General features: G+C 43.6%; 1 protein-coding gene across 1 annotated transcript in view; it reads right to left on the reverse strand.

Moving 5' to 3' along the window:
• Positions 1 to 19241, reverse strand: part of WIPF1 (WAS/WASL interacting protein family member 1) — a 124385-nt gene extending 105144 nt beyond the window's left edge. Inside the window, exon 1 of the mRNA XM_037850299.1 lies at positions 19119 to 19241. The gene's annotated coding sequence lies outside the window, so the exon portion shown is untranslated. The remainder of the gene's footprint in view (positions 1 to 19118) is intronic.
• Between the last annotated feature and the right edge of the window lie 81 nt (positions 19242 to 19322).

The following is a 19322-nucleotide window of genomic DNA, read 5'->3' on the forward strand; positions in this document are numbered from 1 at the left end:
GAGGTTGGAGATGCCATCTGAACTTGGTGAACTTACATGATCTACTTGGGAAATTATCCCACCTTGTCTGCTTACTGCTAGAGGCAGCAGGTGTCAGCAGAGAGGATCCAGTGTCCCTCAGCACCGGGGCTGAGCAATCTGGAAAGGGACTGAGCTGAGGACTGTCAGGGGGTGAGAAAGCCAGAGAAGGAAAGCCAGTCCCACCGTATGTATGAAAGAAGTGTGGTGATTGAGAGCTTGGGGGTGGAACTGAATCAAACTCTCTATGTTTAATCCTGGCTCAATCATGACCTGCTGTGCATTCTGGACAAGTTACTTTACTTCTCTGTGCTTCAGTTTCCTCTACTCTAAAATGAGGATAACTGAGATAAAATGAGGATAAATTTTAAAATGAGGATAAAGGAGATGGAGCCAATCTCATTTGTGATCAAGAGGAATGAGTGTGATACATGTGTAAAGCCCAGCATAGAGCAAGCACTCGATTAACATTGTTAACTGTGGCAGTGGCACAGAATCACTGAGGCTTAGAGCTAGAAAGTACCTGAACCAAGGTGGCAATGAAGTCAAGAGGTGCTTAGCACCCGTCTCACAGCCTAATAAGGACCTCATTCTTTTCACTGTCACACGCTGCGGTACAGCTCAGAGCAGGCTGATGCGGCCACTGTCTGAATCCCAAAGCACGGCTGAGCAGTTGGCGCAGGGACGGAGGTGATGCATCCAAATTGGCAGCCAGAATGGGAGGGCCAGAGGCGGCTCTGAAGCCAGAGAGTGGCAGGTAGAGCTGAGAAATAACCCGAAGGAACAAGTGAGCATGAGTTAGGTGTGAAGCCATGAGGTCAGAGAGATTGAAGCAAGAGCGATTTTACTAAAACATACATCAGATTATTTCATTCCACTGGCCAAGGCCCTGTTACAGAATAAAGACCTTACAGGGTACCTGGCCCTTGCTGACATCTCTGACATCTCCCTTGCCCCTCTCCCCACAGCCACACTCTCTCTTTTCTTTTTTCTGAAGCTTGTCTAGATTGTTCCCACCTCCGACCTTGGCACTTGACATTCTCTCTTCCCCCAGATCATCACGTCTGGCTCCTTGTCATATCTCAACTCTCACTTCACTTCCTCAGATACCCTTTCTTTGACTACTCTCTCTTGTAGTAGCCTTATCATTCTTTATCCCATCATCTTGTCAGCTGCTTTTTTATAGGCCTATCTTAACTTATCTCAGTAATTATTTGTTTATTGCCTGTTTCTCCCTAAGTAGAATGTAAACTCCATGGAGACAGGGACCTTGCCCTAAGCAAGCCTCGACAGTGAGCACTTAGTAAACATCTGTTGAATGAGGAGATGAAGCAAAAACTGGTTGCAGAGAAGTGAAGAGGGTGGAGGGTGCCTGGGAGAGCTGGTCAGTGGGTGCAGGGGTCTGGGTGGGTATGGCTGCCTTAAAGGTCAGAGGCAGGACACGGTGTTGTCCTGGGCAGGAAGAAATCCCAGGAGGAAAATGCAGTGAATTGTCTTCTCAGGAGAGCATGAAGCTGAATCCCGCTGGCCTCAGAGCAACTGACCACACCCCAGGTTAAGACTCAACACAGCAGGGGCAGGAATGCACTTGAATTCAGCCACTGTTCTGGGCTGGTACACCAGAGGACAGGAAGCAGGTCAGCTTACCTTGTCTTGACCAGTGTTGGAGAGAATCCAGCACAGAGTCTACAGAGAAGGGGCTTAAAATGAAAATTTCTGACTATAGTTCTACAGAGCAGCAAAGTTTAGCTGCTTTAAAACAGTCAAGAAATCCATCGGGGGAAATCTATGTATAGAATTCCAACCTTACTAGCCGCCAAGTAGAGCTAATCTGAGCGTCCTGAACTAGGACAACCGAACACGTGAGGTTCCGATAAGTGTTTCTATCTTCATGTCATGTTTGATTTCTAGTCCTGCACAGAAGTAACCCCAGATGAAGCAAACCAGAGTTCATAAACATGTTCTTTCCAAAGGGAACAAGAGGGCTGCTTCCACCAGAAGGCTCTGCCCTAGAGACCCAGAGACAAAACAAAAAAGGAATGTGGTCTTTGCTAAGAGTCTTTCAGCCCTCATCAGCCTACTGTCTTGATTCCGGGAGACTTTTCTTGAAAGTATTTGGGATGGATACCCATATCTTTATGAGAACATTAATGCAACGCCTTTAACAAGTGTTGGTAAAATGTTCATAGGCCCCTAATTACTCAGATTTCATTTCCAGGAACAATATCCCTGATTTACAAAATCAATTTTTTTTTAAATTTTATTTTAAACTCATTGGGGGATTAAGCAGTAGAGAAGTCAGACAGAAAAGGGCACAAAAAGCATTTCTCTATAAAACGTCCTTTTCAGTAATCTTCTTTCCCCATAAGGCCAGGAGTGAAGAGAGGCAGGGAGGAAATAAGGTCCTTGGGACCACATTTATGGGGAACTAGGACCAGATGAAGCTGGTGAGCAAGGTTGTGTTCCAAGAAAAGTCGCTGTTCTGACCTGCTGCATTCAGAAGAGAATGCCCCGGTACCCCAGGTTGCAAAAGCTACCAGATGATCACTGCCAAAGGGTTCACTGGCAGAGAAGGAAATAATAAAACATTCTCCCCTTCAATGCTTTTGGCTGTTCCCCAATTCAACCTTACAAAGAACCCTGAAGGCACCTCATTTTAGTCTCCATTTTAACAGATGAGAGAGAAAGATTACAATAAATGTAGGAACAAAACTCAGGAATTCATGCTCCTTCCCCAGACTCCCAGCCTTAAAGCGTCCCAAGAAGAAAGGCAGAGAAGCTTTTGGCCTTAGGGGAGAATAGCTAGCTCCACGCTCATTTTGCTTTTATCAGGATTTTATCTGTGAAATAACCCCAAACCCACTGGCACGCCCCTGATATAGCATGGAACACAAGTCACGTGAGGGATTCCAGATAGAAAAGTGCACGGTGGTAGAAAAACACAGGAAAAAACGTGCAGGTTTTTTCTTTTTGCTACTTACCACTGCCGAGCTCCTCTCTTTCGGTTGAGCTCAGCAGCACAAGTGCTTGGATAATCAAGAAATTGCTTCCATATGCGGGCACAGGAAAGAATGTACTCACTGGCTGCCTGGGAAGGAAGCTCTGGGCAGTCTCTCTTTTCTGCCAGAACACATTGCTCGGGCCAAAGAAAGGCACAGTGTTTGAGCTGGAATTTAGAGGGAGCATCTCCAACCCCTCTAATTTATGGATTAGGAAACTGAGGCCCAAAGTCACACAGACTGTGAGGAGATGGAGCTAGAACCCAGGGCTTCCTGGTTCAGGCATTGCCTTTCCTCTTTGAATGTTTTTTGCATGTAGCTTTGATTTTTTTTTTTTTAATTCAGTTTTATTGAAATATATTCACATACTGACAATCATCCATGGTATACAATCAACTGTTCACAGTATGATCATATACTTCTGCATTCATCACCACAATCTATTTCTGAACATTTTCCTTACATCAGAAAGAATCAGAATAAGAATAAAAAATAAAAGTGAAAAAAGAACACTCAAACCATCCTCCCCATCCCACCCTATTTGTCATTTAGTTTTTTATCCCCATTTTTCTACTCATCCATAAAGGGAGTGTGATCCACAAGGTTTTCACAATCACATTGTCACCCCTTGTAATCTACGTTATTATATAATCGTCTTCAGGAGTCCAGACTGCTGGGTTGGGGTTTGGTAGTTTCAGGTATTTACTTCTAGCTATTCCAATACATTAAAACCTAAGAGGTGTTATCTATATATAGTGCATAAGAAAATGTCCGCCAGAGTGACCTCTCAACTCCATTTGAAATCTCTCAGCCACTGAAACTATTTCGTCTCATTTCACATCCCCCTTTTGGTCAAGAAGATATTATCATTCCCACGATGCTGGGTCCAGATTCATCCCCGGGAGTCATATCCTGCATTGCCAGGGAGATTTACACCCCTGGGAGTCAGGTCCCACGTAGTGTGGAGGGCAGTGAGTTCACCTGCCGAGGTGGCTCAGTTAGAGAGAGAGAGGGCCACATCTGAGCAACAAAGAGGTACTCGGGGAGACTCTTAGGCACAATTATATGCAAGTTTAGCCTCTCCTTTGCAGTAACCAGCTTCATAAGGGCAAGTCCCATGAGTTTTGATCTTATTGAAGGGTGTTCTCTATCTTACTTAGGTATAAATCAAAAAACAGATTATTGGAACACAGATAGACAAAGGGTCTGCTAGCTGCACCTACCTCTTTGTCAAGCCTTCACACACCCACTTATTCCCCAGAGCCAAAGGGCTCTCTGTTTGTGGCTAGATCCCAGGGAATCTTCTGAAAAGTGTACATTATTCTCATTTTCCAGTTTCTCCTGCCTATTTTCTCTGAGATAGGGCTAAATAAACTTGAACGAATGTTTAAATGCACAGCAATCAATCTGAGCTTAATTTTTTCCACTTTTAAAAGTGTCTCCTTAGTTCAGCTCTTTGGATGTTGTGACCTCATATGGGAAAGGATCCTATGCAGATAATTTTCTCAATTCATATAGTATCCCTCCCTCTCCTCCATGCAAACACCTCTAGCCCCCCTATACATTAGAATTGCTTGGAAGAAGGACCTGTAGCTAATTTAGTAGAGCAGCAGGATGCAGGATGACAGGTTGGGGTCTGGACCAATAGGCCTGGAGGCTGAAGGCCAGCACTTGTGGCTGGACGATCAGAACAGAGCTCACTTACAAGAAGCCCAGCTCAAAGAGCACAGGCACCTGGACCCATGCCAGGGTCTCCTCTGCCTCTAGACCACTTCGCAGCCTCAGTGACCCATCAGTGCTGGGTTGGTCCAAGACTTGAAACAAAGACTCCATTTATGAGCCAACAGAAAATGGTCTACAAGCACACTCTTCTCTACAGAAGCCAGCCACACAGAAATTTGGGGTGATTTAAGCTTGTTAAGTAAAATAAAATGGCAGCCTGCATTGGGCATTGCTGCGAGGACCCCTTTCTCAGAAAGGATTTTCCAGAAGACAGAAACAATTGCCCTGCAAGGGCTTTCCGAGAAAATGGAACAACGGAACGCACCCTACAGAACTGCAGATAAGCAACACCTGGTGATAAACCAGTTTCAGTCCAGGAGAGAAAGTTTATATAGATTGGATATACCATACTAATTCAATGTACATCTGCTCCCCACTTTGTAAATGTAAAATGGAGACTTAATGTCAGCCAATCAGGACATTTCCTCACTTACTTCCACATTTGCCCTATATAAGCTTCTCCTTTCCACTCCCCCAGCAGAGCTCCTTTCCATGTGTGGTCTGGATGCTGCCTGATTTGTGAATCATTAACTGCTCAGATTCCCATAATTAATACCTTGTCTAATATTTTAACAGCCTGAATAATCATCATCTCGAACTGCTGACCCAAATGGTAAAACTCAGCTCAGTTTCCTATGAACTGTGGTAGAAAGTCAGAATTTGCTCTCTTGTGTCTCTGGATGGCCAGAGTTGGGGCTTGCTCCAACTGCTATGACTTCTCATCTCCCAGGGAAGAGCCAGAGCAAGTTGTTCCAAGCCCCACTTTTAGGCTGGCTGAGGTGGAGGTGCTTACAACTCAGATCAGACCAACCTCAACTGTTTAAATGCTTACTATGTGGAGGACCTGAAACCCAGATGGGGTCTGCCAGTTCTGCTATGTGACCTGAATGTCTCTGGGTCTTTGCTTATCTGTTCTGTCCCACACTCTCCTGCAAGTGCCCTTCAAACTGTATTTTATTAACAATAATACCTTATATAATTAGGATTACTGTTAGCCTAGTTGCAAGTACTAATTAGTAGCATGGTCTTTCAATAAACATTCAATAAACACTTATCATGTATAAGACACAGCACTAGGGATGGAACCCAAACATATCCTTGTAATACTCTCCTCCTTTATGGGAACTCAGAATGAAGGAGCTTTGGGTTTTCTGTATCATTCTACCTGTATTTCCATTATATTATAAATCATACAGGATGGAAATTATTACACACCCATTAGACTGTGAGCACCCTTGGACAAGACCAGGGCCTGTGTTTCTTTGTGTCCGGACAATGCATCACAGATACTCAAACGTTTTCTGGATGAGCAGAATTAAAATGCAACCTCCTATTATGTCCAATGAGCACTGCCTCCTCCCTCTCCACAGCCCTCCATCACCATCACTGCTCACCGATTTGTAGTGACTAGAAGAGGAAAACGTGCCCTAGGAACACAAAGCCTGTGTCATTGGATCGCCTTGTGCAGAAATCTGTCAGTCACAATGAAACTGGTTTCCACACACCTGACACATTTGTGTTTAAACCAGCATTTTTCAAACTGCAGATTGCTGCCCATTCTTTGGCCAATTTAGTGGGCAGCCACCAGTTTTTCTCTTTTTAATAAAATATAATAGAAAGTCTATTGCATTTGCTAAGAATAATTCTTACATAATTTTATAAAACATTGGTTTCTGTTTTCTGTGTGTGTGTGTGTATATGCACAATGGGTCTCACTGAAAAATGTATCTCTTACTGTAGGTGATGGTCAAAAAAGGTTTCAAAACACTGGTTGAGACAGTGCTTCTTTTTATGGTGTATTTTCTGAAAGGAAAGTTCTGTTCACAGAGATTTCTTGCCCCATATTACCCTGATGCCATCCCTCCTCCGCGTGTATCATTCACATGTAGGAATGAGGCTCTACTCCAAGCATGCTTCATTTTGTTGTTGTTTAAACTCTAAGTCACTTGTATCCACTTATTTTTAGCCTCTTACATTTAAGTTTTCTCCACTAAAAATATTTCGATTCTGGGAAGAGTTGTCAGGACCCACCCTCTTCTGTGTTTCCAGCCCACTGAATTTACACAGTGCAAGGTTCTGTGCCTGGGGTCTCTAAATTAGGAGTGCTGTTATTTGCGCAGTTTTTCTGCCATGGGCCCTTTCATGGTGGGACAAAGGAGGAACTCCCCTGGTCATCTTATGCAACAGGGTCACTTACAGCACGCCTTGCCCTCTAGTTCCTCAAAGCAAGCCATTACTGATTTCTTGAGAATTCACTGGTTTACACTGGGGCTGGGACAGTTTGCTCAGGAGAAAGTGAGGCCCTTCTGTCCCCAGCTGGCATCAGACCCACAGCAGACTCCTCCACACTGACCACTGAGAGGGAGAGCTGGTGCCACTCTCCGTGCCATCCAGGATCAAGGAGGGAGTGGGGCAGCAGTGAGGCAGGAGCCCAAGCCTGCACCTGCCCCAGGGGTCTGGCATCACAGCAGGCTGGCTGATGCTGGCACAGCAACAGAAAGACAGGAAATGCCACCAAACTGACAATCTAGTCAAGGCAGGGAGACCACAGGCATGGGAACCAGAATCTTCCTATATGTGAATCCCAGCTCTGCCTCTGGTTTCTCTCTAAATACTAGAAAGTTTCTGGGTCATATCAGAAAAACAAAAGAAATCTTGTTGCCCTATGACCAAGAACTGTGACCCATGGATTTGAGGTTGGAAAGGCCCCATGGGGCTGGTGAACGGGGATTGTTTCTGAAAGTCTCCCAGCATCTATTGGGCTGAAGAATGGGGTTGTTTTTGTTTAACCTTCTGCTCTCCCCGCACTTCATTTTGTCCTTCTGTGGGCTTGAAAAGATGACAAGATGAACTGCCAGCAGAGAAATCACCACCAGGTAACAGTGCCACCGGGTCTGCAGGGAGGGAAGCAATAAAGCATTTTCCTCCATGTGACAGTCCAAAAGAATGGATGAAGCAAGGTCTGGCACACTTTTGCAGACTGGGCTAGGGGTTGAAGAGAATTCCCCTCATGCTTCTCCTCTGCCCTTAGAGTTTCGATTCCCCCAGAAGCTCTTGCTGTGGGTGGGATCAGGCAAGACCAGGGCTGAAATCTGCCCCCAGGCCAAAGGTACTTCACGGGCCACGCTGGGCTGGTTCAGAGACAGGATAGCACCCCCTGCCCCCACCACAAGTGGGGGCCACAGCTTCTGGTTCTTCCACCCTTGGCTTCTGTCTTTATTGGTCTTTTTCAGAGCTTACCTGCTTGCCACTCTTTGCCTATGGGGATCCCCAGATCATGGTTATGCAGGCACAAAGGTTACCTGTAGTTCCCCTTGTCAGCAGAAATGTCAAGCCCCTGTGGTTCTGACCTCAGAAGCTGTGGTCTTGATCAGGTTGCTGGAGGATGCACAGCACCCCTGCGGTGAGGCTGGACATGCTGCCTGAGCCATTTCCAGGAAGGGCTTGATGCTCACCCCAGCTTCTAGCAAGAGCTCCCCAGGCTCACCCAGCTGCTTTGACCTCAAGGCCAATGTGGCCAGGGCTGGGTACAGGCCAGGCTGTCTGATAAGGACTGCCAGCAGCAGGGTTCTTTATGGTAAGTGGCCATCACCCCCCACCCCCCAACTAGGCTATAAACCCAGCCAGAGGGATTCTTTCACTTCCAAATCAACTCACTTGAGCCAGAGGATACTAGAGACAGACATCTACCCTCCTTCCCAGACTGTCCAGGGGAGCAGCTCCAAGTGAACACTGTCTTGCTTTATTCTCACCTATGTTTACTGTGTTTTGCACCTAAAGGAGGTTTTCCAGCTGTACAATTCACATCTTTAAGGCAATGTTAACCTTGGTCTGCTCAGTAAAGAAATAGACCATCTATGTTCCACCTGTCATTTAATAAGAAAATCACTTAAAGGATAGATATCTCATGCAATCTCAGGCAGGGGAGAGAGAAATGACTGGAACTCAGCAGACCTGGGTTCTTGTCCCAACTCAGCCACCAACTGTCAGATCAGCACCAATCCTGAGAAGCAAGAATGGCGCCCAGTTCTTGCTGGCTGGCTGCCATCTAAGACGGTCTGCCTGTGAGCTAGAACAGCAACGTGTCGCTCCCTAGACCAGGAGAAAGAATTACAAACGAGGCTTAGCAAGCTATGGCCAAAACCACCGACCTACAGTCAGGTCAGAACTAAATGGTGAAGCCCCATGTAGGTACTTTTATCCATTCCCAGGAATCACCGCCATCATAGTAAACATCCTCCAAAACACTATACAAAGAGCTCATCAGAGTTTTGACTTCCACCTTCTAAGAAGCTGCAAAGGCTAAAACACATAAAACTACAGCAATGCATGGACTTTTCCAATGAAGTCTGGAATTGGTGTTTCTTGTGTGAGTATACCCATGCATCCATGTGTGGTAGATGGCGAGGACAGGTAGTTTCGGGGTTGTGCGTCTGTGTGCGCTAATACAAAATAAGAGTGAATATAATGGATGTGTGTGTGTGAGTGCAGAGAAGTAATCAATTTTTACTGGATATAAATAAAACAAAATCTGCCAGGCATACCTGGACAGTGTCTGGCGCAAATCCCATTCCCACAAATAGCATTACCAAGAAAATCTTAGTGCAATAAAGAGTTCAGTATTTCAGCTAATGTTCTTTCTTCAGCAAGTATACAATGGTATTCAAGTATAAATGAAGATCTTGGACAGAACTCCATAAGTTTGATGAAATGGAATTTGATCTTTATATATTACACACACACACGCGCGCGCGTGCATTCACTTTTTTAGATGAATGAGAAATGTGATGGACACTCACGCCTCTTTCCTATTTATTAAATATTTAGTCAAAAAACATGCCAAATAAAATTTTAGGTTGTTTAGACTGTCTTATTTGGAGATGTTAAAAGTCTGTCTAGAGATGCCGTAGACTTTATCCTCTCTCATTTTCGCAGATTTCTCTACTCAAGTTTTTGCATAATGTTTTATTGTTTTCAAGGTCATGTGACTGGCAAGCAAAAAGCTGGAATTAGAATAGAAGTAATGGACATCTAGTCCACTGCCCTTTTCACTTTATCACTCTGCCTTTAGAGGAGGATGCAATGCAAAAGGAATTAAGTATATGATTTTGTCAATATCATAAAGACAGGTTTTAACCTGAAATCACCTAATTCAGGAGTTAACACTATCTCTAAGGACCGATGGACACCCAAAACCTGTGAAAGCAGGGCAGAGGGGACAAATGCCCACAGGCATCAGCATATGGGTGTCCAAGATGTGAGTTTCTGCAAATTCCAGTGACAAATTCAAGGTCTACAGCAAGAGAAAGGGTGCCAATTTCCTCCGGGTGCCATGTTTCCTGCTATTCCACTGGCTAACATCTACTATTAACACTTACCAAGGTGAGCTCCACATCAAAACCATCTGGGAAACTTGGAATCCAGCTTAGGGCTCTGACTAGTTGAGGCCAGTGGTTTTCTGGCCTTGAGAGTGACTCGTGTTTGAAGTGGTGGAGAGTTCAGGGTCCCTCATGACTGGGCCAGACATGGAGACTCAAGGTCTAGAGATTTTCCTAGATTTATCATCCCTCCTGTCTTTATTGGACCGAAGTCGCCATTCAGATTGACTGATAGAACCAGATGAACAGGGCTACATTCTCTGAAGTCACTCAGCTTCTGGGACCTTTGTATATTCTGCTAAAGGGCAGATCACTCTGAGGAATTCCTCTGGCTATGCTATGTCAGGACTTCAGCATCGCTTGGAAATTTGTGATTTCTGCTTGATCTAGCACAGTTCCCTCAAGTCAGACATATCAGTTTGCCTGTCTAGTCTGTGGTGTTTTTCCCAGCATGAGGCTTTTGACTTGTCATAGGCCTGGCAGTTTGGCACAATGTACAAACTTATCTTTCAGCGGACACTGATCCAAACATTCATACTCATTCAGGATACTGAACCCTTAGAGGATATCACTGTGATGTGTGCTTTTAAACAGAACGTCCTTTATTAAGCTTCCTACCCTTTAAAACACTAACATTAAAAGTAGAGCAACACTTTATTATGGAAGATATCAAGGACTTACAGGGTTTCTTAATTTTTCCCCAAACACAATCCTTTAGCCATCTGTGTCAGGTTAGTTACAAAGCACTGTTATTTTGGGCTCCACAATGTCAGCCTGACCTACCCAAATACGAAAAATTCTGCTGATTGATTTAGTTATTCTGTTCATATAAACGAATCCAGTTATACAGCTGCTACTGATTAGCCAATGTACTGCTGGAGCAATACAGAAATAATTTTATAATGAACTCAGCAACTATGAAGATATGAGAAGTGGAACCTAGTCTCACCTCCCAGAAAAACAAGGAGCAGCAAGGGCACGAGCTTTCAACACTCCAGGTTTAAATTCATATCTGCTCTGATTCACTTTTTCCTCTTCATGTAATTCAGTATAACTTACAACTGATGCTCTCAAAGAACCTTTGTCTGCAGAGTTCTGGATTTAAGAGGGAAACCCAGTTAGCTTTGCAGGCTTCAAACTCCTTTAAAATTTCCCATCTTTGTATTTTATTTTTCCTACTGAAACATTTCTATCTCCTGAGACAATGTCTTAAGTAATATATTTTTAGCAGGGGAAAATTGGGATTGAAGGATTTATATTTACTTTATTATAAATGGAAATCAAGTGTTCTGTTTCATTTCAATACAGTACAATTAAGCTCTGTGAACTGAGGCACAAGTTTTTCTTCTTTAGTTCTAAAAGATAGACCACATACACATTAGAAAACTAAAGGAAAAGGGCATAAAAATTCAAATGAAGGGAATTTTTAAAAAAAGGTAGAGATATTGACAAATGTTCCCTAAAGAAATCATCTGAAGCAAAACAGGAAAAAGAGATTAGAAAGTCTATACTTCTAAAATGAAATGTGTTGGCAAGGATGTGGGGAAACATATTTTCTAATAGTGTTAGTGGGACTGAATTACTGCAACTTTTGGAAAATAATATCACTTGGGGATTCTGACAGAAATAAAAGCTTCTGTAAGTTAACATAGTCAAGCACACACACACATGGATTTCAGAGTACTGTGCACATGCGCGGAACTTCTTCAATCTGAATGATTAAATAAATTGTGGAATACTAAGTAGCCATGACAATACATAAATTTTTAAATCTTGAGAAACATCCATGATGTTTTGTTTTTGTAAAAAAAAATCTTGAGGTATAATGTGTATGATATGATTCTATTTTTAATAGAAATATGTATATACACATATATGTCATGTATAAAGCAGAGAGAAGGTTGAGGACAGGCACAGAGCACATCTGGAGCTGATAATGATTATCTTGACTGGTTAGAGTTTGAGGGAGAGAGGAGAAATATTCTTTTTCTTTATAAACTTCTATCTTTCTAGTCTTACTTACAGCAAGCACATAACACTTTATAATCTGGACAAATTAAAAATGTCAACTCAATTTTTAAAAAAATGATAGAGTCACACTTGTTCAAATACAGGGAAGCAAGGACTCTGAATTACAAAGACTGGACACTTGAGCTGACGGTTAATAAAATATCTCTTCAAGCTCTAAGAGACATGTTTCATCACAGGAAAGTAGAGATGTTTATAAGAATTCCCTATAAAAATTGGATGATTAAAATAATACCACCCTCACAGTCCTTTTGTCAATTGAGAATGTTTCTTCCTTTCCACTTCTTCCAATTCCCACCAAAGAGAAAGGACTAAGAGAGGGAAAGGTTTAAGGTTTAAATAATGAGGTTATAGTTCTGAGATCTTGTAAAATATCACTCAGCGAAAGCCCTCATTTTAACAACAATTTAAGTTTTGGACTTATCTCAAACAAAATGTGAGGCTTTTTCCAATTTTTTTTTTTTTAACAGTGCTAAAACTAGGGAACAGAATAGCGAACAGCTGAGATTATTTAAGTTGATGCTTTGGGTTATTTCTTAAACCATGCATGGTAATCAAACTGTAGCTCTAATGGACAAGATTAGCCACTGCTTAAAGAAAACTGCTTTATTACTTTTTTTTTTAAGGTTTTAAAAAAGGTCTTTTCAGTCTTCAACTAATTTGCCTTTTTCTAGATCCTCAAAAATCTAACAATAAATTTCAGTACCATCTGAAAATTTAGTGTCCTTCACTTGGTCTTCTGAGGCCTAGAAAAGATAAGTGGCTTTGTCTTCTTTTTCCTTTTGTCTCCCCTTTCTTTCTCAATCCATCTCTGTGTTCCTCCCTGGAAGTTCCACCCCCAGCGTTCCGGTTCTTAATGGTGCACACATACGCATGCTGCTTGTGGGACAAGAGCCTTTTTAAGAGCAGTCTACTTTTATTCTCCTCTATCTCAGGGCCAATCTGATTGTCTCCACTATTTAAATATCCATCCCCATAACACAAGACTATTGTGGTTAAGACACTGATCTCACTGTTTACATTCTCAGAAAATAAATAGCTAGGGTATGTGTTTTCTCAAGATCTTCTTCAAGGTCTGTAGATTCTCTGCTTTCAAAATCTGTTCTGCTGGTGGGTAGGGATAGGGTGGGGGAAGAATCTCAACAGAATAACATAGGGTTTCCTGAGTTATTTGATGGCACATTTAACACTTTCAGCACTGCATCACTCCAAGACTTCAGATTGCTCTCTTGGTCCTTCCCAGACCCAAATTCTTCAGCCCATAGCCATAATCTTCTGAATAAGTGTCCAGAAAATGCTTGAGAGGTTTCAAAAATGTACTAGAATGACACATAAATAGATAAAAGCAAGAAATTCAACCGACTGGTCACTTGGTCTGCATAGTGCCAACTATATGACTACACTTATTCTGTCACTGAATTGGTTGTTTGTTTGACTTAACTCAATGGATAGGCTGTTTGGGGATCATTAGCAAGAGCTGATGGTCATAGGAAATTATGGCAAGTTCCACATATATGAACACTACGTACCTCACAGGGTTGTCTGAATATGAAATGATTCAATTAGGTGATACATATTGAGTGGTGATACTGTAGGAAGACAGGCAGGGAGAGAGAGAAAGGGAGGAAGAGAGATTTTTCTAAGCTTGGGCCAGATCATGAAAAGCTTTGAAGAATTTAATTCACTTAAATTAGTATAACCAAGAGATAAAAAGAAATTAAAATGAAAGAAGAAATTGAATTATACTGGAAAGATGGCTTATTAGAAGAGAAAACAAATACATTCATAGTAAGCAACACTAAAATGTTACACTTTTATAACACTGCAGCAACAGGTTCTCAGAATGTAAACCATGTTTATCAAAGTTACCAAACTAATGAAAACTGTAAGTAATTGTTTCTCCTGTTTATTTTAGCTAGTTTTTTATTGAATATTAGCAAAGTCTATTATTTTTGACTTCTCAATAAGTATTTGTGACCAATCTGAAGATTCTGTAATGCTGAGCATGCTTCTCAGGAATCAAAGTTCCGTGACACTTGGCCTAAAGAACCCACAGAAGCAGTGGCAACGATCTGGGACCCCACCTCATGGTCTCATCTGCTATATCTGTTTCCACACCAGCTTGGCAGGCAGTCTAATCTGATGGTCAATCCCAAGCTGATGATGGTAAATGAAATAAATTTACCTAACTGTGTGATAGCCGGAAGATGTCAACCTGCCACCTCCTAGTGGTACTTCTTGTCTTTGTTTTCCTGCTCTTCATCTGCCCTGATACACTCGGCAGAGTAGGCTCTACTGGGTGAGCAGATATTGGAGCTGGCAGCCCTCCAGTAGTAAGATTCTTCTCTGTGAGATTTCTCCTTCTCATGGTTGTTAGGAGAATCAATGAGATGACTACAATGAAACACTCAATGAACTACAGATAGCCAAGGAATGATCATATTTTAACGTATATAAAACGCAGTTCCTATATTTTGGCTCTTTTTGTATTTCCATATGGAGAGAGGAATATTAACAGTGTTTTGTACATACTAACATTGACAATAATAATGGTAATGTTCTAATGAATTGGAATAGCTAGTAGTAAATACCTGAAACTATCAAACTGCAACCCAGAATCCATGTATCTTGAAGATTGTATAAAAATGTAGCTTAGGAGAGGTGACAGTGTGATTGGGAAAGCCATATGGACCATACTCCCCTTTGTCCAGTGTATGGATGGATGAGTAGAAAATTGGGGGCAAAAAAAATAAAAGGTACCCAGTGTTCTTTTTTACTTGAATTGTTCTTTTTCACTTCAATTTTTATTCTTATTATTTTTGTGTGTGTGGTAAAGAAAACGTTCAAAAATTAATTCTGGTGATGAATGCACAACTATATAATGGTACTGTGAACAACTGAATGTACGCTTTGTATGACTGCAGGGTATGTGAATGTATCTCAATAAAAATAAATTTTTAAAAAACGCAAGTAGGTGTTAAGCTAAACGTAGTAATTCAATTTTAAAACAGAAATTTCTAAGGTCAGGTTCCTGATATATTATTGACTGAGGGTGGGCAAAGGTCACCCATCCCCAGCTGCAACTTCACATGCTGTGGTAAGCCCTCACCACTTGTTTCTAAAAGAACACGAGTAAGTTCTTACAAGCACGAAAAGGATAAAGGCTTTGGTACTGAAACCAAAAACAAACCTTATGTACTTAAGAATCTTCACAGCTGCTATTGGACATATTTTCTTTTTAGGAATGAAGGAAAATTCTCCCATTTTTGAGCCATTCTTTTATGTCAATTCTACAAAACTGCATGTACCCTTATAAATATTTTTAAGAGATATAGTTTTGTAAATATTTAACATTCTGTTAATTCGATTTTGAATTGCAAATGTCAATATTCTGTTTTAGGGGTTTTATGTTTTATTACATTTTGTTAAAAAGGAAAAAAGGAATTTTTAGAATGTTTTCATTGGTAAATTTAATGTACTGAAAATAAAAATTAAAAAAAATAATATGGTAATAATAGTAGCCCACAAATACCAAACAGCAGTTGTGCCAGGCAATCTGCTAAAAATGATCAATACACATGACCTCATCCATTTCTCATAACAAACCCGTGAGGTAGAGGTTTTACTCTTATTTTAAAGGTGGAGAAATAGAAGTCACAGACCTATAAGAGACAGCATTGGAACTGGAAGCAAGATCAGTCCAACTTTCTGGGCTGCCCCAGGCCAGCCAGGGGTTGAACCCTCCATGCAACTGCACCCAGGTAGCACGTCAGCTTACCTGGGGGTGGAGGGGGAGGGCTTTCACAAAACAGATTCCTGGGCCTCACCCCAGACTTACAGAATCAAGCCTTTATAAATTACCAGTCACACCCATGGCCAAGAACCAGCATACTACAATAGTAGGTTAACAGTGTTAAGCAGAATAGCATTACTCAATTAGCTGAAGGTATCCTGAGGGCTTCTGGTGAGCCTAGAGTTGTTATTATTTAAAAGTATACAAGAGACAGAGTTAATTATTTTGACCTAACCAAAATACCTACGGGGTGAGCTACGAGTGACAAATGTCAGGGCTGGGCAATACGATGAGACCCACTGAGGAAGTATTCATCTGTCAGCAGAGAGGTGAAACTTGAACTGTTCTTCAATTTGGGCAGTCAAGGTGGAACACAGTGTGAATGGGCCTATTAATCTTCGTAGGCCTGGCACATAGTAGACACAATAAATGTTTGTTAAATAGACAAATGAATGGACTGATTGCTCCAGGTGGAAGTAATTTCACCCTCCTCTAAACGTCCCTATTATTTGATCTTCCTTTTTTTTTTTTAAATCTCATTCACCATGTTCTGCTTTTCATTTCTACTATTTGAAACCATGTTTCATCTCTTAACAGAAGGCAGCATTTGGGGCAAACCCCATCTCTTTCTGAGCTATGTCTCCCACCTCCATGCCCAGCAGCAACCCAAGCAGGAACCTTCCAATGCTCAATGAGTATCTTGCTTGATTTCAACTGCAACCTGATTCACACTGGGTCTGGGCAAAGAGTGAGTCACAAGGCACAAACCCACTAAAGCTTTGAGCACCATGGCATATTTGTGGATTGCTGGGAAACAGCAGCAGAGAGAACCCTATGTGGAAGTCATCAGGAATTTGGTAGACTTCAATGAACAGTCTTGCTTCAGGAATATCATGACCATGAGAGGTATAATCCCAAATATCAGATGCTTAAAAGTGAAGGGGCTATAGCAACAAATAAAAAGTGCTTCTTGGTAGTTTTGTTCTTCCAGTATTGTTGTGGAAGCCACATTTGTTCCTAAAATTACAACCACAGCTAGGAACACCCTGGAATACCAAGACAATGACTCAGTCCCCTTACGAACACTGCCCACAAAAGGGGTCTCATGCCTGACCAGAGCCCTTAAGACAGGTAAGGGCCTACCACCTCTTCTTGTTCTTTCCCCCTTTCTGCTCATTATCACTCTTATGTCTTGGTGCCACGCACTGCATGGTATCTGGGTGGCTCTCTAACACTCTTTGTGCTAGTGCAGCTTTTTTGCTGTTTCACATCCTGTGACGGAGGAGGAGCAGAGGTTATTTAACTCCATCTCTTGGTTGAAATAAATGAGGCTCAAGTTGCACGATATGCCTGGGGGCACCAAAAAGTGGTTGAACACACAGTAGACACTTAACTTGTAACAGAACTAACAAGGGGAAGGAGGCATGAATCTCCCCAGCTGGAAGTAATCTCATTCTTTCTCAATGTTCCAGGATTTGATCCGTGCCTTGTTTACCTACATCACACAACCTAAAAGAATGCTTGCGCTTCTCTGTGGCAGAGGTTGGGTGGGTTCCAGGGAGGTAGATGATGTTGTTAAAGAGTTTAATAACATCTGCAGACTGTAGTGTGTACACTTTCATTCAATGCTTAGTGGGTTCCTACAGGTAGTCGGGGATTTGGAGAATAATGTAACTTCTTCCTATCCCCTGAAAAATTCAATCCTGAGGGATGACACTCAGATAAACACACAAAACAACAGTAGGTGATTTACATGTTGGTTTTGCAACATTGTGAATGTACCAAATGCCACTGAATAGTACACTTTAAAATGGTTCATTTTATGTTATACAAGTTCATTTATGTTATATGAATTTCTCCTCAATAAAATAAAATCATTGTTTTTAAAAGGTGATTACAAATTTAAATAGAAAATTTCTTCGAGTTATTTTGTCAGTTATAGAAATGGGCATATTTGGAGAGGAAAAAATGCCAATGACTCGAAATGAAGCTACCACATGTTTTTAAATTGCTTTGGGAAACTGGCAAAAGAAAACCCGAAGCAGGGCGAGTTCTGCGGGGCACGGGCCTGGAGTCCGAGGCTACATACGGACAAGGGAGGGGGGCGGTTTCAGGGAAGATCCAAGGCGCAGAACTGATCCGCGATTTTCAGAAGGAGCCAAGCCCACGCAGTCATTCTCTGCTGACAACCAGAGAGGCTTCCTGGAAAGATCAGACAGCGACAGGAGCCCGCGCGGCCCAGGAAGGAACATTCCACCCGGATTAAGCAGGACCAAAAGACCTAGCCAGGCTCGGTTCCTCACACGGACACACCCTTTGATAATCTCGGAGTTCTAAATCTACTACCACCAGTCTAGGGTTTGGGTCACCCGGACCGTGTTAGCTGGTTTCCCCTGCAACTTTCTTTAACTGTTCTTTTTTAAAGCAGAAAAAGGCAGGGGGAGCGAGACCCAGGTAAAGCTGTCCAGAGAGTTTCGGAGCGGCCCTCGGCGCTCCTACGCCGCCACCGAGCAAGCGGGCTGCTTGGGAGCGCCGGGGCGGGTAGCGGGTCGCGGGAGGGGCACTTTTCCCACAGCGAGTTGGGCTAGGCGGTTGCAAACATGAACTGGCCCTGCAGATGCCCACAACTCCCCGTTAGCCCAGGAGCATCTCCGGGAAGCCCCTGTCGCGCGGGTAACTCCGGCGAGCACAGGATCGCAAACCCCACCGGGCGGCCTCGGGGTCCGAGGAGCGCAGGGGTCGCACCCAGCCCACTGGGCACCCGCGTCCGCATCCCGCGCTGTCCGCGACCACTTCTTCCCCAGGCGGTCTGCCCGACCAGCAGGACGCGCGGCCGCGGGCTCCGGAACCGCGCCCCTCCCCAGGCCGCAGGCAGAGCCCGGCTTCCGCGCGCCCGCGCCCGCAGCCCGCACCGACAGGGCCCGGACGTCCCCGGCTACCCCCGGCCGCGCCACCCGCCCCGCGCCCACCGCGCGCCAAGCTCTGCTCCCGAGCCCCGCGGTCGAGCCCGGCCCGGCCCCGGCGACCGCGGGGGTCTGCACAGGCGCTGTCCCGAGACCCCGGAGCCCCGCCTGTGCGCCCGGGTCGCGCCCGAGACGGCGGCAGCAGCGCGTGCCTTACCGCGCAGCGGCTCCGGGCGGTTCCACAGCCCCGCGGCGCGCCGCGCATTTTTTCTGGGAAACTTCTTCCTTCGTCCGCGAGGGCTGAGCCGGGCGGGCAGGAAAGGCGCTCAGCGCCGGGAGGCTGCGACCATCCGGGAACTTCGCTGTGATGTGACCCCTCCCCCTCAGCTCCCCGTCACCCCCCTGCGGCCCCGCCACATGT

This window comes from Choloepus didactylus, chromosome 9, assembly GCF_015220235.1.
Source record: "Choloepus didactylus isolate mChoDid1 chromosome 9, mChoDid1.pri, whole genome shotgun sequence".
NCBI classification, from domain to species: Eukaryota; Metazoa; Chordata; class Mammalia; order Pilosa; family Megalonychidae; genus Choloepus; species Choloepus didactylus.